The 22,191-nt window shown below is 57.0% G+C and overlaps 1 long non-coding RNA gene across 1 annotated transcript; it reads left to right on the top strand.

The window, feature by feature from the left end:
• The first annotated feature begins 12,344 nt into the window (after window positions 1-12,344).
• Window positions 12,345-20,392, top strand: LOC149429270 (uncharacterized). The gene is made up of 2 exons (XR_016310491.1): window positions 12,345-12,650; window positions 19,604-20,392. It is a non-coding gene; the product is annotated as an uncharacterized LOC149429270 (long non-coding RNA).
• The last annotated feature ends 1,799 nt before the right edge of the window (window positions 20,393-22,191 follow it).

A 22,191-nucleotide genomic window follows, 5' to 3' on the forward strand; every position in this document is an offset into this window, starting at 1 on the left:
TCCCGATGCCTGCACCCTCAGACCCAAGGTGGGTCCCGATGCCTGCACCCTCAGACCCAAGGTGGGTCCCGATGCCTGCACCCTCAGACCCAAGGTGGGTCCCGATGCCTGCACCCTCAGACCCAAGGTGGGTCCCGATGCCTGCACCCTCAGACCCAAGGTGGGTCCCGATGCCTGCACCCTCAGACCCAAGGTGGGTCCCGATGCCTGCACCCTCAGACCCAAGGTGGGTCCCGATGCCTGCACCCTCAGACCCAAGGTGGGTCCCGATGCCTGCACCCTCAGACCCGGGAAAGGGTCCCGATGCCTGCACCCTCAGACCCGGGAAAGGGTCCCGATGCCTGCACCCTCAGACCCGGGAAAGGGTCCCGATGCCTGCACCCTCAGACCCGGGAGTGGGTCCCGATGCCTGCACCCTCAGACCCGGGAAAGGGTCCCGATGCCTGCACCCTCAGACCCGGGAAAGGGTCCCGATGCCTGCACCCTCAGACCCGGGAAAGGGTCCCGATGCCTGCACCCTCAGACCCGGGAAAGGGTCCCGATGCCTGCACCCTCAGACCCGGGAAAGGGTCCCGATGCCTGCACCCTCAGACCCGGGAAAGGGTCCCGATGCCTGCACCCTCAGACCCGGGAAAGGGTCCCGATGCCTGCACCCTCAGACCCGGGAAAGGGTCCCGATGCCTGCACCCTCAGACCCGGGAAAGGGTCCCGATGCCTGCACCCTCAGACCCGGGAAAGGGTCCCGATGCCTGCACCCTCAGACCCGGGAAAGGGTCCCGATGCCTGCAACCTCAGACCCAAGTTGGGTCCCGATGCCTGCACCCTCAGACCCGGGAAAGGGTCCCGATGCCTGCACCTTCAGACCCGGGAAAGGGTCCCGATGCCTGCACCTTCAGACCCGGGAAAGGGTCCCGATGCCTGCACCTTCAGACCCGGGAAAGGGTCCCGATGCCTGCACCCTCAGACCCGGGAAAGGGTCCCGATGCCTGCACCCTCAGACCCGGGAAAGGGTCCCGATGCCTGCACCCTCAGACCCGGGAAAGGGTCCCGATGCCTGCACCCTCAGACCCGGGAAAGGGTCCCGATGCCTGCACCCTCAGACCCAAGGTGGGTCCCGATGCCTGCACCCTCAGACCCAAGGTGGGTCCCGATGCCTGCACCCTCAGACCCAAGGTGGGTCCCGATGCCTGCACCCTCAGACCCAAGGTGGGTCCCGATGCCTGCACCCTCAGACCCGGGAGTGGGTCCCGATGCCTGCACCCTCAGACCCAAGGTGGGTCCCGTTGCCAGCACCCTCAGACCCAAGGTGGGTCCCGATGCCTGCACCCTCAGACCCGGGAAAGGGTCCCGATGCCTGCACCCTCAGACCCGGGAAAGGGTCCCGATGCCTGCACCCTCAGACCCGGGAAAGGGTCCCGATGCCTGCACCCTCAGACCCGGGAAAGGGTCCCGATGCCTGCACCCTCAGACCTGGGAAAGGGTCCCGATGCCTGCACCCTCAGACCCCGGGAGTGGGTCCCGATGCCTGCACCCTCAGACCCCGGGAGTGGGTCCCGATGCCTGCACCCTCAGGCCCCGGGAAGGGTCCCGATGCCTGTACCCTCAGACCCGGGAGTGGGTCCCGATGCCTGCACCCTCAGACCCGGGAGTGGGTCCCGATGCCTGCACCCTCAGACCCCGGGAAGGGTCCCGATGCCTGCACCCTCAGACCCAAGGTGGGTCCCGATGCCAGCACCCTCAGACCCGGGAGTGGGTCCCAATGCGTGCACCCTCAGACCCTGAAAAGGGTCCCGATGCCTGCACCTTCAGACCCGGGAGTGGGTCCCGATGCCTGCACCCTCAGACCCGGGAGTGGGTCCCGATGCCTGCACCCTCAGACCCGGGAAAGGGTCCCGATGCCTGCACCCTCAGACCCGGGAAAGGGTCCCGATGCCTGCACCCTCAGACCCGGGAAAGGGTCCCGATGCCTGCACCCTCAGACCCGGGAAAGGGTCCCGATGCCTGCACCCTCAGACCCGGGAAAGGGTCCCGATGCCTGCACCCTCAGACCCGGGAGTGGGTCCCGATGCCTGCACCCTCAGACCCGGGAGTGGGTCCCGATGCCTGCACCCTCAGACCCGGGAGTGGGTCCCGATGCCTGCACCCTCAGACCCGGGAGTGGGTCCCGATGCCTGCACCCTCAGACCCGGGAGTGGGTCCCGATGCCTGCACCCTCAGACCCGGGAGTGGGTCCCGATGCCTGCACCCTCAGACCCGGGAGTGGGTCCCGATGTTTGCACCCTCAGACCCGGGAAAGGGTCCCGATGCCAGCACCCTCAGACCCGGGAGTGGGTCCCGATGCGTGCACCCTCAGACCCTGAAAAGGGTCCCGATGCCTGCACCTTCAGACCCGGGAATGGGTCCCGATGCCTGCACCCACAGACCCGGGAGTGGGTCCCGATGCCTGCACCCTCAGACCCGGGAGTGGGTCCCGATGCCTGCACCCTCAGACCCGGGAAAGGGTCCCGATGCCTGCACCCTCAGACCCGGGAAAGGGTCCCGATGCCTGCACCCTCAGACCCGGGAAAGGGTCCCGATGCCTGCACCCTCAGACCCGGGAAAGGGTCCCGATGCCTGCACCCTCAGACCCGGGAAAGGGTCCCGATGCCTGCACCCTCAGACCCGGGAAAGGGTCCCGATGCCTGCACCCTCAGACCCGGGAAAGGGTCCCGATGCCTGCACCCTCAGACCCGGGAAAGGGTCCCGATGCCTGCACCCTCAGACCCGGGAAAGGGTCCCGATGCCTGCACCCTCAGACCCGGGAAAGGGTCCCGATGCCTGCAACCTCAGACCCAAGTTGGGTCCCGATGCCTGCACCCTCAGACCCGGGAAAGGGTCCCGATGCCTGCACCTTCAGACCCGGGAAAGGGTCCCGATGCCTGCACCTTCAGACCCGGGAAAGGGTCCCGATGCCTGCACCCTCAGACCCGGGAAAGGGTCCCGATGCCTGCACCCTCAGACCCGGGAAAGGGTCCCGATGCCTGCACCCTCAGACCCGGGAAAGGGTCCCGATGCCTGCACCCTCAGACCCGGGAAAGGGTCCCGATGCCTGCACCCTCAGACCCAAGGTGGGTCCCGATGCCTGCACCCTCAGACCCAAGGTGGGTCCCGATGCCTGCACCCTCAGACCCAAGGTGGGTCCCGATGCCTGCACCCTCAGACCCAAGGTGGGTCCCGATGCCTGCACCCTCAGACCCGGGAGTGGGTCCCGATGCCTGCACCCTCAGACCCAAGGTGGGTCCCGTTGCCAGCACCCTCAGACCCAAGGTGGGTCCCGATGCCTGCACCCTCAGACCCGGGAAAGGGTCCCGATGCCTGCACCCTCAGACCCGGGAAAGGGTCCCGATGCCTGCACCCTCAGACCCGGGAAAGGGTCCCGATGCCTGCACCCTCAGACCCGGGAAAGGGTCCCGATGCCTGCACCCTCAGACCCGGGAGTGGGTCCCGATGCCTGCACCCTCAGGCCCCGGGAGTGGGTCCCGATGCCTGCACCCTCAGGCCCCGGGAGTGGGTCCCGATGCCTGCACCCTCAGGCCCCGGGAAGGGTCCCGATGCCTGCACCCTCAGACCCGGGAGTGGGTCCCGATGCCTGCACCCTCAGACCCGGGAGTGGGTCCCGATGCCTGCACCCTCAGACCCGGGAGTGGGTCCCGATGCCTGCACCCTCAGACCCGGGAGTGGGTCCCGATGCCTGCACCCTCAGACCCCGGGAAGGGTCCCGATGCCTGCACCCTCAGACCCAAGGTGGGTCCCGATGCCAGCACCCTCAGACCCGGGAGTGGGTCCCGATGCCTGCACCCTCAGACCCCGGGAAGGGTCCCGATGCCTGCACCTTCAGACCCGGGAGTGGGTCCCGATGCCTGCACCCTCAGACCCGGGAGTGGGTCCCGATGCCTGCACCCTCAGACCCGGGAAAGGGTCCCGATGCCTGCACCCTCAGACCCGGGAAAGGGTCCCGATGCCTGCACCCTCAGACCCGGGAAAGGGTCCCGATGCCTGCACCCTCAGACCCGGGAAAGGGTCCCGATGCCTGCACCCTCAGACCCGGGAAAGGGTCCCGATGCCTGCACCCTCAGACCCGGGAAAGGGTCCCGATGCCTGCACCCTCAGACCCGGGAAAGGGTCCCGATGCCTGCACCCTCAGACCCGGGAAAGGGTCCCGATGCCTGCACCCTCAGACCCGGGAAAGGGTCCCGATGCCTGCACCCTCAGACCCGGGAAAGGGTCCCGATGCCTGCACCCTCAGACCCGGGAAAGGGTCCCGATGCCTGCACCCTCAGACCCGGGAAAGGGTCCCGATGCCTGCACCCTCAGACCCGGGAAAGGGTCCCGATGCCTGCACCCTCAGACCCGGGAAAGGGTCCCGATGCCTGCACCCTCAGACCCGGGAAAGGGTCCCGATGCCTGCACCCTCAGACCCGGGAAAGGGTCCCGATGCCTGCACCCTCAGACCCGGGAAAGGGTCCCGATGCCTGCACCTTCAGACCCGGGAAAGGGTCCCGATGCCTGCACCCTCAGACCCGGGAAAGGGTCCCGATGCCTGCACCCTCAGACCCGGGAAAGGGTCCCGATGCCTGCACCCTCAGACCCAAGGTGGGTCCCGATGCCTGCACCCTCAGACCCAAGGTGGGTCCCGATGCCTGCACCCTCAGACCCGGGAAAGGGTCCCGATGCCTGCACCCTCAGACCCAAGTTGAGTCCCGATGCCTGCACCCTCAGACCCGGGAAAGGGTCCCGATGCCTGCACCCTCAGACCCAAGGTGGGTCCCGATGCCTGCACCCTCAGACCCAAGGTGGGTCCCGATGCCTGCACCCTCAGACCCAAGGTGGGTCCCGATGCCTGCACCCTCAGACCCAAGGTGGGTCCCGATGCCTGCACCCTCAGACCCAAGGTGGGTCCCGATGCCTGCACCCTCAGACCCAAGGTGGGTCCCGATGCCTGCACCCTCAGACCCGGGAGTGGGTCCCGATGCCTGCACCCTCAGACCCAAGGTGGGTCCCGTTGCCAGCACCCTCAGACCCAAGGTGGGTCCCGATGCCTGCACCCTCAGACCCGGGAAAGGGTCCCGATGCCTGCACCCTCAGACCCGGGAAAGGGTCCCGATGCCTGCACCCTCAGACCCGGGAGTGGGTCCCGATGCCTGCACCCTCAGACCCCGGGAGTGGGTCCCGATGCCTGCACCCTCAGACCCCGGGAGTGGGTCCCGATGCCTGCACCCTCAGACCCCGGGAGTGGGTCCCGATGCCTGCACCCTCAGACCCCGGGAGTGGGTCCCGATGCCTGCACCCTCAGACCCCGGGAGTGGGTCCCGATGCCTGCACCCTCAGACCCCGGGAGTGGGTCCCGATGCCTGCACCCTCAGACCCCGGGAGTGGGTCCCGATGCCTGCACCCTCAGACCCCGGGAGTGGGTCCCGATGCCTGCACCCTCAGACCCCGGGAGTGGGTCCCGATGCCTGCACCCTCAGACCCCGGGAGTGGGTCCCGATGCCTGCACCCTCAGACCCCGGGAGTGGGTCCCGATGCCTGCACCCTCAGACCCCGGGAGTGGGTCCCGATGCCTGCACCCTCAGACCCCGGGAGTGGGTCCCGATGCCTGCACCCTCAGACCCCGGGAGTGGGTCCCGATGCCTGCACCCTCAGACCCCGGGAGTGGGTCCCGATGCCTGCACCCTCAGACCCCGGGAGTGGGTCCCGATGCCTGCACCCTCAGACCCCGGGAGTGGGTCCCGATGCCTGCACCCTCAGACCCCGGGAGTGGGTCCCGATGCCTGCACCCTCAGACCCCGGGAGTGGGTCCCGATGCCTGCACCCTCAGACCCCGGGAGTGGGTCCCGATGCCTGCACCCTCAGACCCCGGGAGTGGGTCCCGATGCCTGCACCCTCAGACCCCGGGAGTGGGTCCCGATGCCTGCACCCTCAGACCCCGGGAGTGGGTCCCGATGCCTGCACCCTCAGACCCCGGGAGTGGGTCCCGATGCCTGCACCCTCAGACCCCGGGAGTGGGTCCCGATGCCTGCACCCTCAGACCCCGGGAGTGGGTCCCGATGCCTGCACCCTCAGACCCCGGGAGTGGGTCCCGATGCCTGCACCCTCAGACCCCGGGAGTGGGTCCCGATGCCTGCACCCTCAGACCCCGGGAGTGGGTCCCGATGCCTGCACCCTCAGACCCCGGGAGTGGGTCCCGATGCCTGCACCCTCAGACCCCGGGAGTGGGTCCCGATGCCTGCACCCTCAGACCCCGGGAGTGGGTCCCGATGCCTGCACCCTCAGACCCCGGGAGTGGGTCCCGATGCCTGCACCCTCAGACCCCGGGAGTGGGTCCCGATGCCTGCACCCTCAGACCCCGGGAGTGGGTCCCGATGCCTGCACCCTCAGACCCCGGGAGTGGGTCCCGATGCCTGCACCCTCAGACCCCGGGAGTGGGTCCCGATGCCTGCACCCTCAGACCCCGGGAGTGGGTCCCGATGCCTGCACCCTCAGACCCCGGGAGTGGGTCCCGATGCCTGCACCCTCAGACCCCGGGAGTGGGTCCCGATGCCTGCACCCTCAGACCCCGGGAGTGGGTCCCGATGCCTGCACCCTCAGACCCCGGGAGTGGGTCCCGATGCCTGCACCCTCAGACCCCGGGAGTGGGTCCCGATGCCTGCACCCTCAGACCCCGGGAGTGGGTCCCGATGCCTGCACCCTCAGACCCCGGGAGTGGGTCCCGATGCCTGCACCCTCAGACCCCGGGAGTGGGTCCCGATGCCTGCACCCTCAGACCCCGGGAGTGGGTCCCGATGCCTGCACCCTCAGACCCCGGGAGTGGGTCCCGATGCCTGCACCCTCAGACCCCGGGAGTGGGTCCCGATGCCTGCACCCTCAGACCCCGGGAGTGGGTCCCGATGCCTGCACCCTCAGACCCCGGGAGTGGGTCCCGATGCCTGCACCCTCAGACCCCGGGAGTGGGTCCCGATGCCTGCACCCTCAGACCCCGGGAGTGGGTCCCGATGCCTGCACCCTCAGACCCCGGGAGTGGGTCCCGATGCCTGCACCCTCAGACCCCGGGAGTGGGTCCCGATGCCTGCACCCTCAGACCCCGGGAGTGGGTCCCGATGCCTGCACCCTCAGACCCCGGGAGTGGGTCCCGATGCCTGCACCCTCAGACCCCGGGAGTGGGTCCCGATGCCTGCACCCTCAGACCCCAGGAGTGGGTCCCGATGCCTGCACCCTCAGACCCCGGGAGTGGGTCCCGATGCCTGCACCCTCAGACCCCGGGAGTGGGTCCCGATGCCTGCACCCTCAGACCCCGGGAGTGGGTCCCGATGCCTGCACCCTCAGACCCCGCAGTGGGTCCCGATGCCTGCACCCTCAGACCCCGCAGTGGGTCCCGATGCCTGCACCCTCAGACCCCGCAGTGGGTCCCGATGCCTGCACCCTCAGACCCCGGGAGTGGGTCCCGATGCCTGCACCCTCAGACCCCGGGAGTGGGTCCCGATGCCTGCACCCTCAGACCCCGGGAGTGGGTCCCGATGCCTGCACCCTCAGACCCCGCAGTGGGTCCCGATGCCTGCACCCTCAGACCCCGCAGTGGGTCCCGATGCCTGCACCCTCAGACCCCGCAGTGGGTCCCGATGCCTGCACCCTCAGACCCCGCAGTGGGTCCCGATGCCTGCACCCTCAGACCCCGCAGTGGGTCCCGATGCCTGCACCCTCAGACCCCGGAGTGGGTCCCGATGCCTGCACCCTCAGACCCCGCAGTGGGTCCCGATGCCTGCACCCTCAGACCCCGGAGTGGGTCCCGATGCCTGCACCCTCAGACCCCGGAGTGGGTCCCGATGCCTGCACCCTCAGACCCCGCAGTGGGTCCCGATGCCTGCACCCTCAGACCCCGGAGTGGGTCCCGATGCCTGCACCCTCAGACCCCGGAGTGGGTCCCGATGCCTGCACCCTCAGACCCGGGAGTGGGTCCCGATGCCTGCACCCTCAGACCCGGGAGTGGGTCCCGATGCCTGCACCCTCAGACCCGGGAGTGGGTCCCGATGCCTGCACCCTCAGACCCGGGAGTGGGTCCCGATGCCTGCACCCTCAGACCCGGGAGTGGGTCCCGATGCCTGCACCCTCAGACCCGGGAGTGGGTCCCGATGCCTGCACCCTCAGACCCGGGAGTGGGTCCCGATGCCTGCACCCTCAGACCCGGGAGTGGGTCCCGATGCCTGCACCCTCAGACCCGGGAGTGGGTCCCGATGCCTGCACCCTCAGACCCGGGAGTGGGTCCCGATGCCTGCACCCTCAGACCCGGGAGTGGGTCCCGATGCCTGCACCCTCAGACCCGGGAGTGGGTCCCGATGCCTGCACCCTCAGACCCGGGAGTGGGTCCCGATGCCTGCACCCTCAGACCCGGGAGTGGGTCCCGATGCCTGCACCCTCAGACCCGGGAGTGGGTCCCGATGCCTGCACCCTCAGACCCGGGAGTGGGTCCCGATGCCTGCACCCTCAGACCCCAAGGTGGGTCCCGATGCCTGCACCCTAAGACCCCAAGGTGGGTCCCGATGCCTGCACCCTAAGACCCCAAGGTGGGTCCCGATGCCTGCACCCTAAGACCCCAAGGTGGGTCCCGATGCCTGCACCCTCAGACCCGGGAAAGGGTCCCGATGCCTGCACCCTCAGACCCGGGAAAGGGTCCCGATGCCTGCACCCTCAGACCCGGGAAAGGGTCCCGATGCCTGCACCCTCAGACCCGGGAAAGGGTCCCGATGCCTGCACCCTCAGACCCGGGAAAGGGTCCCGATGCCTGCACCCTCAGACCCGGGAAAGGGTCCCGATGCCTGCACCCTCAGACCCAAGGTGGGTCCCGATGCCTGCACCCTCAGACCCAAGGTGGGTCCCGATGCCTGCACCCTCAGACCCAAGGTGGGTCCCGATGCCTGCACCCTCAGACCCAAGGTGGGTCCCGATGCCTGCACCCTCAGACCCAAGGTGGGTCCCGATGCCTGCACCCTCAGACCCGGGAAAGGGTCCCGATGCCTGCACCCTCAGACTCGGGAAAGGGTCCCGATGCCTGCACCCTCAGACCCGGGAAAGGGTCCCGATGCCTGCACCCTCAGACCCGGGAAAGGGTCCCGATGCCTGCACCCTCAGGCCCCGGGTGGGGTCTGTGCGATGCCTGCACCCTCAGGCCCCGGGTGGGGTCTGTGCGATGCCTGCACCCTCAGGCCCCGGGTGGGGTCTGTGCGATGCCTGCACCCTCAGGCCCCGGGTGGGGTCTGTGCGATGCCTGCACACACAGGCCCCGGGTGGGGTCTGTGCGATGCCTGCACACACAGGCCCCGGGTGGGGTCTGTGCGATGCCTGCACACACAGGCCCCGGGTGGGGTCTGTGCGATGCCTGCACACACAGGCCCCGGGTGGGGTCTGTGCGATGCCTGCACACACAGGCCCCGGGTGGGGTCTGTGCGATGCCTGCACCCACAGGCCCCGGGTGGGGTCTGTGCGATGCCTGCACCCACAGGCCCCGGGTGGGGTCTGTGCGATGCCTGCACCCACAGGCCCCGGGTGGGGTCTGTGCGATGCCTGCACCCACAGGCCCCGGGTGGGGTCTGTGCGATGCCTGCACCCACAGGCCCCGGGTGGGGTCTGTGCGATGCCTGCACCCACAGGCCCCGGGTGGGGTCTGTGCGATGCCTGCACCCACAGGCCCCGGGTGGGGTCTGTGCGATGCCTGCACCCACAGGCCCCGGGTGGGGTCTGTGCGATGCCTGCACCCACAGGCCCCGGGTGGGGTCTGTGCGATGCCTGCACCCACAGGCCCCGGGTGGGGTCTGTGCGATGCCTGCACCCACAGGCCCCGGGTGGGGTCTGTGCGATGCCTGCACCCACAGGCCCCGGGTGGGGTCTGTGCGATGCCTGCACCCACAGGCCCCGGGTGGGGTCTGTGCGATGCCTGCACCCACAGGCCCCGGGTGGGGTCTGTGCGATGCCTGCACCCACAGGCCCCGGGTGGGGTCTGTGCGATGCCTGCACCCACAGGCCCCGGGTGGGGTCTGTGCGATGCCTGCACCCACAGGCCCCGGGTGGGGTCTGTGCGATGCCTGCACCCACAGGCCCCGGGTGGGGTCTGTGCGATGCCTGCACCCACAGGCCCCGGGTGGGGTCTGTGCGATGCCTGCACCCACAGGCCCCGGGTGGGGTCTGTGCGATGCCTGCACCCACAGGCCCCGGGTGGGGTCTGTGCGATGCCTGCACCCACAGGCCCCGGGTGGGGTCTGTGCGATGCCTGCACCCACAGGCCCCGGGTGGGGTCTGTGCGATGCCTGCACCCACAGGCCCCGAGAGGGGTCTGTGCGATGCCTGCACCCACAGGCCCCGAGAGGGGTCTGTGCGATGCCTGCACCCACAGGCCCCGAGAGGGGTCTGTGCGATGCCTGCACCCACAGGCCCCGTGTGGGGTCTGTGCGATGCCTGCACCCACAGGCCCCGTGTGGGGTCTGTGCGATGCCTGCACCCACAGGCCCCGAGAGGGGTCTGTGCGATGCCTGCACCCACAGGCCCCGTGTGGGGTCTGTGCGATGCCTGCACCCACAGGCCCCGTGTGGGGTCTGTGCGATGCCTGCACCCACAGGCCCCGTGTGGGGTCTGTGCGATGCCTGCACCCACAGGCCCCAAGAGGGGTCTGTGCGATGCCTGCCCCCTCAGGCCCCGTGAGCGTCCTGAAGCCTGCCCCCTCAGGCCCCGTGAGCGTCCTGAAGCCTGCCCCCTCAGGCCCCTGAAGCCTGCCCCCTCAGGCCCCGAGAGGGTCCTCTGCGATGCCTGAACCCACAGGCCCCGAGAGGGTCCTCTGCGATGCCTGAGCCCACAGGCCCCGAGAGGGTCCTCTGCGATGCCTGAGCCCACAGGCCCCGAGAGGGTCCTCTGCGATGCCTGAGCCCACAGGCCCCGAGAGGGTCCTCTGCGATGCCTGAGCCCACAGGCCCCGAGAGGGTCCTCTGCGATGCCTGAGCCCACAGGCCCCGAGAGGGTCCTCTGCGATGCCTGAGCCCACAGGCCCCGAGAGGGTCCTCTGCGATGCCTGAGCCCACAGGCCCCGAGAGGGTCCTCTGCGATGCCTGCGCCCACAGGCCCCGAGAGGGTCCTCTGCGATGCCTGCGCCCACAGGCCCCGAGAGGGTCCTCTGCGATGCCTGCGCCCACAGGCCCCGAGAGGGTCCTCTGCGATGCCTGCGCCCACAGGCCCCGAGAGGGTCCTCTGCGATGCCTGCGCCCACAGGCCACGAGAGGGTCCTCTGCGATGCCTGCGCCCACAGGCCACGAGAGGGTCCTCTGCGATGCCTGCACCCACAGGCCACGAGAGGGTCCTCTGCGATGCCTGCACCCACAGGCCACGAGAGGGTCCTCTGCGATGCCTGCACCCACAGGCCACGAGAGGGTCCTCTGCGATGCCTGCACACACAGGCCCCGAGAGGGGTCTGTGCGATGCCTGCAGCATTAGAGATCATGTGGGTCCCAATGCCGTTGTAGCGGCAAGATGAGTTCCCCCACGATGAGTGTGTCTCTGATACATCTGCGAATGTCATGGTTTTCGGCAGCAGTAGACGATCGCCGATCACCATTCATAGCACAGAACTGCCACATTTAAGAAATTAATTATTAGACCCCAGTGGTGGAGGCGGGGCTTAGTGTTATGGTAGGTGTGGCAAAGCAGTAAGTTAGAATGAAGTCAAAGTCATATGCCCAGTGTGGTGCTGGGATATCTACTACTGATTACATTGTACTAGGCCCCACAGTCGGCTTGTCTGTGGACATCGGCGATTTGACAGCTTTGGTGAATAGGTGATTTATTAACCAATCACTGCACTATGGCAGATATATTGCTACAGGGTGGCTGCTCTGCGCAAAATCACATGAATAGACGCGATTTTGCAGTTCTGGGTACAGAACAACCCCCTCCGAAGCGCCAGCTCTCATCTTCTGCAGGGAGAACCATACAGGGCGCTCCCGGTAATTCTACTGTCTTTTTCCGCCTCCGTTCCGCAATCCGCTCCCATCCACCCAGAGACCAGATCAACCCCGCTCATATGTTCGTGGCTCCTCCTACCTGTGCAGGCTTCGTAGTCCATTGGTCCGTCTGTATGACACTCCACTGCGCCACATACGTGTTGATCCCAGCAGTGTCAGCACTCCTCTGAGCTAAAGCGACGCAGAGCGCTGAAAGACACTGATTGGTTGCTAGAGACGTGACGTCATTAGCAACCCATGCCACGCCCATGTTCACATGTAATGCCACGCCCCTGCCGAGTGTATTAGGCCACGCCCTTTACCCTTGCTTGCCCGTTTGTGCTGACTATCTGTGAAATCATTGTAATTGTAGATGATCAGTGTGTCACCAATAGTGCCGCTGATCTGAGTAGGAGGGAGGGACTGCTAATGACTTGTTCCTCCTCCTTTTCAGAGGGAGAGTAAACAGGAAGTGCAGGATCCCTACAAGCAGTAAACGGATCACAGCACTGTACACAAGGAGCTCTGTACAGACAGCTGACAATCATCATCAACACACTGACATGTTACCTGCAGCATCTTCAAGAAGGCCGCTGATCAGTGTGTCCCCCTTCCAGCCTGCAGTGTGCAGCTCAGGTAATGATCACTGATTAGGGAACATCTCCCCTGGCTCTTGTCCCGCAGGGTTCCTTGTTTCTGTGTGTACACTAGCACTGCACACCGGAGGGGGACTACCGATCAGGAGACTTGTGGAAGACGCTGCAGCTGGCATTCCATGTGAGGGGGTCACACATCTCTACTGATGACTTTCAGCTGTTTATGATCAGAGTCCTGTGTGAGCCCTCCATGATTTATTTCATGCTTTCCTTTATGTTGCCTTTGCAGGATTTAGACTGGTCAGGCTGGCAGCGTCACATATGTGTTAACCATTTACTGCCCTCCTAACTGTGCTTGAGCAATTGACTGGAAGATAGAAATTTCAACTGCTGCGGATTTCTGCCACTTTCTTATATTTTGCAAACCTGTCCACATTTGCGCTGACTGGTGTTTATCCAACACTGGAGAACACTGGTCACTGCTAGAACACACTTGCAGCATGCTTGCAGTCTCCCGCGCCGTGTCCGCAGCCCCTGGCCGTCTCCCGCGCCGTGTCCGCAGCCCCTGGCCGTCTCCCGCGCCGTGTCCGCAGCCCCTGGCCGTCTCCCGCGCCGTGTCCGCAGCCCCTGGCCGTCTCCCGCGTCCGCAGCCTCTGAATGTCTCCTATACTGTAACATGTCCGTAGTCCCTGACCATCTCTTGTACCATGTCCGCAGCCTCTGAATGTCTCCTATATCACAGTATGTTGCAGTTCTGACCTGTGAAACTCCATGGCAAGCTTGATAGAGTGAGAAATGCATTTCAACTTTTATTTTTCAGCTCACACTCTAGCTTTGGTCACTCTGCTGGCTGCTGACCCCCCTTGGGTTGCTATGGCAACTCGCTCTACAGCAAGCTCAGAGGAACTTTTATAAACAAACTGCTCCAACTTGCTAACTTCACTGTCGTTTGCCATCTTCAAGCGGTTGTAGTTTTTAAAAGTAGAAATCCTACAGCAAAGAGCTTTACATTGTGAGAATCACAAGACCCAGACCTACATTTTGATGCATAGTATGTCTCTGAAATATTAAACATGAAGGCACAGTCGCAGTTTAAAAATGTCCCTTAAAAATTCAGGTGGCTGGGAATGGAGATTCAATGAATGTCAATGGGCGGCGTGAGTTGCAAACAAATGGTCATATTGTGAAAACTATCAGGACTATGGCTTAGCCGTGGGCATTTTTAGTGGTAGCAGGGATAGCTGAACGTTTTGATATAAGATTTGTGTAGGTGGGCTTGAAAATGAGGGAGTGATGGCAGTTTACAAATCTTATCCTGATTTTTCCTTTCACACTCTAGCTTTGTCAGCTCACACTCTAGTTGCGCCATTCATTCCTATGGGACAAATTTCATCACAAAAAACACCAATATTTCGTGAACCATTCGGCGAAACGTTCCACAAAGTAATAGCACACCAATCGGGAACAATCCGCACGTTTCGGTATATTACTGTCTATGTAGTGTAAAAACTGTGGGAGGAGTTAGGGTGGTAAATTTGGCAATAATAATAATATATATGTGAGATAACAGTAGGTGGTCTGCCATGCAGGAACACTTAATAAAACAGCTAGTAAAACATTCGATTTTTTCATGAAGACTGGTGACACGCGTGATAAAAATCCTATAATAGGTGCATTTCTAAATAGCAAAAAGTCCAAAAATAAAGTGTCCAAAAGTATTTAAATAATAACAATTGGGATTGGCTGACATCTAGTGAAAAGTAAATCGGTGACAATCCTTCCTCCTAATGCACTCATCAGAAGCAAAGGATAAATGAGCTTTTGTAAAACAACTCCTCCAAAAGGTATAACCCCTCCATGGCCAGAATAGATGTATATCAGATACAGCTGCGCTCTATATGGAAGTCCCTCTGGACAAAGTATGACTTCTCCACGGCATAACTCGGCCACCGGTCTGATAAGGATGAATCCTGGAGGGAGAAAGCTCACAATCCGGAGCCCAAGAGAAGCCACATATGGTGTAGAATTTTTTATTTATAAATTCATCCTTATTGGACGGGTGTCCGAGTTATGCCGTGGAGAAGTCATACTTTGTCCAGAGGGACTTCCATATAGAGCCCAGCTGTATCTGATATACATCTATTCTGGCCATGGAGGGGTTATACCTTTTGGAGGAGTTGTTTTACAAAAGCTCATTTATCCTTTGCTTCTGATCAGTGCATTAGGAGGAAGGATTGTCACCGATTTACTTTTCACTAGATGTCACCCAATCCCGATTGTTATTATTTAAATACTTTTGGGCACTTTTATTTTTGGACTTTTTGCTATTTAGAAATGCACCGGTTATAGGATTTTTATCACGTATGACTTTTATCACACGTCATCAGTCTTCATGATATAATTATTCTAGTGTTTTATTAGCCGTTTTATTATTTATGGTATACACATTAACACTGCAGCTTTTTTTTTTTTAATATATGTTTTTGAGGATGAAGTGGGTTTGTCTTTCTGTGCCAGCTGCTTGCGGATTTTCTTTTTGTGGTCACTGCATATTTTTTCACATTATTTTTTACCAAGTTGTTATGAGTTAAAGCGGCGTTCCAGCTGAAAAAAAAAAAATAAAGGTCAGCAGCTACTAAAACTGTAGCTGCTGACTTTTAAAATACAGACACCTACCTGTCCCTCAGTCCAGTGATGTCCTCACCACGGCTGGTTTCACCGGCCGTGTTCTCTCCCCGGCATCTTCAGTGTGGGCACCCGGCTGTGACAGCTTGTGGCTTTACAGCCGGGTGCCCACTGGGCTTGTGCGAGAAGCGCTGTGCTTTGTGAATGGCCCTGTAGTCTTCTGGGACCTGTCACGTGTCCCAGAAGGGTACGGCGAGAGAGGGGGGGAGGGCAGCTTCTGCTTCCGATCACCTAGGTGATAGCAGCGGAAGTGGGAGCGGGTACCTGTCAAATTCGAGTAACCACTCCTACCCGCTCCCCAATGGGGAGCAGGGGATGAAGGCTTAAAGCAGACCTTTCCCTTTTGGGTGGAGCTCCGCTTTAAGTTCTGCTTTAAGGCTCCCTGCACACAAATATTGTTTTTTAAGCTCCTAGAAGCTATTAGCATTTTTTTCTGCTCCTAGAAGCTAAATAGTGTTCTCCTATGTGTCCATGCACACTAGGCTATTAGCATTTTTTGAGCTTCAGCGTCTAGAAGCAGAAAAAAAAATGTTTTTGTAGAGTTTTTAGAGTGTTTTTCCAGCTCCTAATTGTTACTAAACTGCTCCTAACACCTTCTTTTCTAGCTTTTGTTTCCCTCTGCATGAACTGTAAAAACACTCCTAAACACTTCTGAATGCTACTAAAAATGCTGTTACCAGTGTTTTTTATTCAGCGTTTTTTTTTATCTTCAAATAAATTGCTAGTGTGCATGGAGCCTAATGCTAAACTCCTGCCAAAAACCATATCTAGCTGTTTGCGCCTAAAAATGGAACACTAACGAAGTGTGTACAATGTGTGGCTTTTCCTGTGTTGTGTACTGCTATTACTTTAATTCCACCCCTCCCCCCATACAGTACAGTCAGCATCAAATGTCTGGTGCTGAAACTTACAGCTCCATCTGGAGTATTCGATTGGGCAGCTGGCCGCTCACTCGCTGTGCAGCTCAGCAATTCTGAAAACCTTTTGCATTCTTTTCAGTGAATGCCAAGTGCTTTGTGATTGGAGGAGGAGAGATTGTGATGCTCATCTGTACCTCCTCCAATCTCAGAATGCCTTGTATAGGAAAGCAAAATGTTATCAGAACGGATGGGCTGCAAAGCGGGCAATTTACTCTACAGGAGGAATAAAAGTAAAATTTACATACCACAGCAACAGCTGTACATTTCACACACTTCATTAGTATTCATTTGTTACAGTGCAAAGGGGCAATTTTTTAAAAATCAGTTTAGCTTTAATTACGAAGAGGGGATTTACCTCACTTTAGAGTGATTTTCTTTCATTTCCTGTAGTATTTATAGCTCAGGAAGCAAACAGAAATCTTACCAATGGGACACAGGTGGCGAAAAAAATCCTTTAACCACTTCCCGTCCGGCCCATGTACATAAACGGCCGGACGGGAGCAGTGCGCCTGCATTTACAGCCTGTGCGCGCTCCCCAGACACAGCGGAACGCCGATCGCTGTGTGTACGGGACCTCTGTGTGAGGTCCCGATCATGTGATCACTGATTGGCCAATCGGTGATCACATGAATAGTAGTAAACAAGATGTCACTTGCTGACCTCATTGCTTACTACTTGTGAAATCTGTGAATGATCACAGAGGTCACATGGTACAAGGCTGTTGTGAATAGCCCTGTACTATGTGACAAGCTGTGACCAATCACAGCTCTCACAGTATTTCTCAATGGCTGCAAGAATGCAGTGAATGGCTGGGCATAGTTTGTAGCCTGTTTACTTATGGCAGCCAGGTGACTTTTTCTTCATCATAAACTGAGAAATAACAGGTCATTGCATGCCCTAGCATTTGTGGTGTTCTTCTGCATGCGTGGATGGCAGGACCTGCTGGGACTTATCATTGTATATCTGATCTGACAGGTTGCTTTAACTACATGCAGAACTTTTTCATTTTAGGTTTGAATGAACTGGTGAAGTGTTAGACAACAATAAAACAAAAATAGTGGGTCTATGTCCCTGTTATAGAGATTTCTGATTGTCCTGTTTACCAGTGTCATTGGTAATGAAAGTGAGGGTAAATCCAAAATTTTGAGTTACCACCAGAACAGGAATAGAGGGGAGATCTTCCAATGGGGACCCTTGTTCCTTCTAATGGGACATAGATGGGAATTGAATCTCATTGTGTTTTTAACCCTCCCCCTACTCTATACTATAATTTTTGGCTTTAGGTCAGTGGTCTCCAAACTGCGGCCGAATGTGGCCCTTTGCTAGCCTTTATCTGGCCCTTGGGGCACTATTCCTCTGACACCAACAGTGGGGTATAATTCCTGCCCTGACACCAATGATGGGGTATTATTCATCCCACACATGCCAATGATGGAGCACTACTCTTCCTATTTCTGACCATCAACCCCGAGGCCATGTTTATTTTCACCAATGCTGGGCCTAGGACATTTTCTACCCCCACTGGCCATAATCTGGCCCCTCAAAAGTCTGAAGGACAGTAAACTGGCCCTTTTGTTTGAAAAGTTTGGAGACCCAGGCTTAAGGTAAACTTATTCACACTAAGTTGTGCTAACATACAGAGAAAATAGATTTCCATGTGTTTTTTGCGCGTGTTGATCTGCGTTTTCACACTTGTAAAATGCAGGTCATCACATAGACAAATAAAAAAAACAATAGTTTTTTATGTGGACTGTTCATACTACAGCCCTGTGTTGAGCTGTGTCAAACCAACATGTTTCCATTTGAACGCACTGCAATACAGGTCAACGCAGCATTGTAGTGTGAACAGGACACATAAAAAGCAAAAGGCGCATAAAATGGATGGAAATGTACATCTGTTTTCCCAAAATTTTAGCAGAAATCAGTGTAAATTCAGCCTTAAGATGGATTGCATGTTAATCTTAAAGCGGAGTTCCACTCAACCTATCAAAAAATAAAAGTCAGCAGCTACAAAAACTGTAGCTGCTGACTTTTAAAAAATAGCCACTTACCTGTCCCTCGGTCCCGTGGTGCGTCCCCCGCAGCTCGTTTCACCAGCCATCCTGTATTATAGGAGGCCGATATCTTCAGTGTGGGCACCCGGCTGTGATAGCTTGCGGCTTCACAGCCAGGTACCCACTGTGCATGCGCGAGTAGCACTGCACTCGTGAATGGTCCTGTAGCCTTCTGGGACCTGTCATGTGTCCCAAAAGACCTCAAGGAGGGAGGGAGGACACCTAGGCGATCGGACCGGAAGTAGAAGCGGGTACCCGTCAAATTCGGGTACCCGCTCTTCAAAGGTGCCAATCTTTAATGGGGAGCGGGGGAGCAGTCCTTAAAGCAGAACTTCCCCTTTTGGGTGGGGCTCTGCTTTACCTTTTTTGTGATTTAAGGAAAGTATTTGATTTTGGTTTGTGTCTTATATTTACAGTCAGGTCCATAAATATTGGGACATCGACACAATTCTAACATTTTTGGCTCTATACACCACCACAATGGCTTTGAAATTAAACGAACAAGATGCGCTTTAACTGCAGACTGTCAGCTTTAATTTGAGGGTATTTACATCCAAATCAAGTGAACGGTGTAGGAATTACAACAGTTTGCATATGTGCCTCCCACTTGTTAAGGGACCAAAAGTAATGGGACAGAATAATAATCATAAATCAAACTTTCACTTTTTAATACTTGGTTGCAAATCCTTTGCAGTCCATTACAGCCTGAAGTCTGGAATGCATAGACATCTGCAGATGCTGGGTTTCATCCCTGGTGATGCTCTGCCAGGCCTCTACTGCAACTGTCTTCAGTTCCTGCTTGTTCTTGGGGCATTTTCCCTTCAGTTTTGTCTTCAGCAAGTGAAATGCATGCTCAATCGGATTCAGGTCAGGTGATTGACTTGGCCATTGCATAACATTCCACTTCTTTCCCTTAAAAAACTCTTTGGTTGCTTTTGCAGTATGCTTTGGGTCATTGTCCATCTGCACTGTGAAGCGGCGTCCAATGAGTTGTGAAGCATTTGGCTGAATATGAGCAGATAATATTGCCCGAAACACTTCAGAATTCATCCTGCTGCTTTTGTCAGCAGTCACATCATCAATAAATACAAGAGAACCAGTTCCATTGGCAGCCATACATGCCCACGCCATGACACTACCACCACCATGCTTCACTGATGAGGTGGTATGCTTAGGATCATGAGCAGTTCCTTTCCTTCTCCATACTCTTCTCTTCCCATCACTCTGGTACAAGTTGATCTTGGTCTCATCTGTCCATAGGATGTTGTTCCAGAACTGTGAAGGCTTTTTTAGATGTCAATTGGCAAACTCTAATCTGGCCTTCCTGTTTCCAGGTCCCCTTGCATGACAAACCACTAGGAGTATTGACAAGATGCCCATCAAGAGCGAGGCTCTTTCTGTCCATACATCATACATCAGCATCAGAGGTTGGTCATCAGCTCTGAGGGAAGGGATTCGTCCCCGAAATGCTTTTTAGATACATGCTTTGTCTGTGAGTATGTTTTTATTATTTCATTCCTACAATAAACCTTGGATAATGCACTAGGTGTGTGCGCCACCTGTTTTATCTCTATCCAGTGGCTGATTTCCCCGTCTGAGGAGGGCTGCACCCCTGGAACATTTTCTTTTGGTTGTCGCTGTCCTGGTACCCTTGGCTTCCCTTTTGGCTGTGCATATCCTGAGGCGCTGGAGAGTACATACGATATCCGATGATAGGAAGCGAGTAAAAATCTCCCCAGTGATGGCATAGGCAGCAGTTAATTAAAAAAAGTTTTAACCCTTTTCCACTGTTTACAAAACCTAAGTTTTGCCTGGAGTTCTACTTTAATAGTCTAACCTACAATTAGATGTGTGGCCAGGCTCAGCAGCTCTAATAAGACATTACTAGGCTTTTTTTTCATCAGTGTACAAAATGCTGCTTCGAAGGGACTTTAGCATTGCATGGCACCCCAACCCACTCACACCGGATTCTAGAAGCTCCTACAATACCTCATTTGTTCTGATGCAAAACTTAATTTGCTTTCTTCCTTGGTAATGTACAATCATTATGTAACATGACTTTTTTTGATTGGACTATAAATGTATTTTTCCTTTAATAAAAATATTTTATTTTGTAATGCAAACAGTAACACTATTTTCTACAACCAGAAAAAAAAATTTACTTAAAGCAGAACTACACTGCCTCTGAGCAACACAAACTAAAAACACTATTTCATTCATTTTTAATATTCAAAGCAAACTCCTCCATCCATCTATGTCTCTATGCTTTAGTTTACTGAGAAATCACTTTGAAAAACACCTGCTAGCATTTCTGGCAGCAGCCATCTTGAATAAGGGCAGTAGCATTCCTGGAATCCATATTCCCTTAGCTGAGTTATACAGGCAGGAGGATGTGCTTAGCTAAGAAAACGCCTCCTGAAGACACCTGAAATGTATAACAGCATTTGCCTGAACATAGAACCCTATCTATTTACTAATGGTAGCAGCATAAGAATTACAAAAATGCAGTGTTGATTGGGAGAGTGAAGTTCCGCTTTAAGGTGGATTTCCAGAAAAACTGAATGTCCTCTGTTGGTGTTTAACCTTCCATTCAATACAGGTGATCCCTTCTCCCATACATTGCTCCTGACCTCTGACCTGTCATTTCCAGCCCCATCTTCTGGTTAGACCTGGTACTACTATGTGATCTTACAATGAGAGGCTCCATGGGTTGATTTGGATTTCAGTTAAACCTTATTGGAAACGGGAAGATTAGAGGAGAAGTCCTGGTCTATTGGGAGGGGCCCCAGACAAATAGGTCATTTTTTTTTCTCTGGGAAAACTCTTTTAAAGGAAACCTGTACCAAGAGGAAAAAACAGGAGCTGTCGTTACCACTAGTGGTCCTGCTGTCTCCTACTTCAGTATCTTGTTATGGACCCTGAAATGAGCATACAAATTAGGACTCACATGGCCCCTGTACTGCAGGAAGGAGGCATTTGTTTTTGTACCTGTATCCACAGCTGTCTATGGATATGAATGCAGCAGCTGCATGACCACATACCCCATGTCAAACTTTGACACGGATGCATGGGGTCTGCAACACCAAATGCAGATGCTTTTTTGCAGCAGATTAATTTTGCATTTCTATACATTAAAGGAACACGAGAGTTGTTTGAAACAGGTGAAACTGCAGGTTAAACGCACCTGTCAGTGAATTCTGAATGATCTCAGAAGTAAAATCAGAAAACAGCACTAAAGCCAAATATAAAATAAATACAATAACATAAAACATAATAATTTGTGATATATAAAAGTGAGATACAAAGTCCTTTCACAATCCATATAGTATTAAAGGTCCCAAAAAGTGAAAAACGTGAAAGAAAAAAAAAATCCAGCTTGTCCCCAATGACATTTTTTTTGCTGAAACGCATTGGGCGTGGCCACAATGTAACATGATCTGACACGCCCGCCGACCAAAGCCTGGTACAGTTTCAGCCTGCTACTTTGGAAGTTAATGTGCTTTGTGCAGTTTTGGAGTTTGCTTTTGATGTGACATGTATACTGTTACTTAGTGACTGTGCATATACAGTTGTGTTCAAAATAATAGCAGTCAGACATCACTAACCTGATCAATCACTGTTTTTGGTAGAAATGATATTTCTACATGGCAAATAATTTACTAGCAGGTGTAGTAGAGTAATAGAAATCCAACAGACCCAACAGTCATGACATGCATGCTGCTGATTCTGTGTAATTGAATCACTAATTGAAAGGGGCATGTTCAAAATAATAGCAGTGTGGAGTTCTATTAGTGAGGTCATTCATTCTTTGATAAACAGGTGGCAATTATTGCTCTTATTTAAGGAAGGAAGGCAGCAAATGTTGTACATGCTGGTTACAGTGCATTTCTCTCTGAAATTCTGAGGAAAATGGGTCGTTCCA

The sequence above is a fragment of the Staurois parvus genome, unplaced genomic scaffold, assembly GCF_062004578.1.
Source record: "Staurois parvus isolate SC_StPar_1 unplaced genomic scaffold, SC_StPar_1.0 ptg002753l, whole genome shotgun sequence".
NCBI classification, from domain to species: Eukaryota; Metazoa; Chordata; class Amphibia; order Anura; family Ranidae; genus Staurois; species Staurois parvus.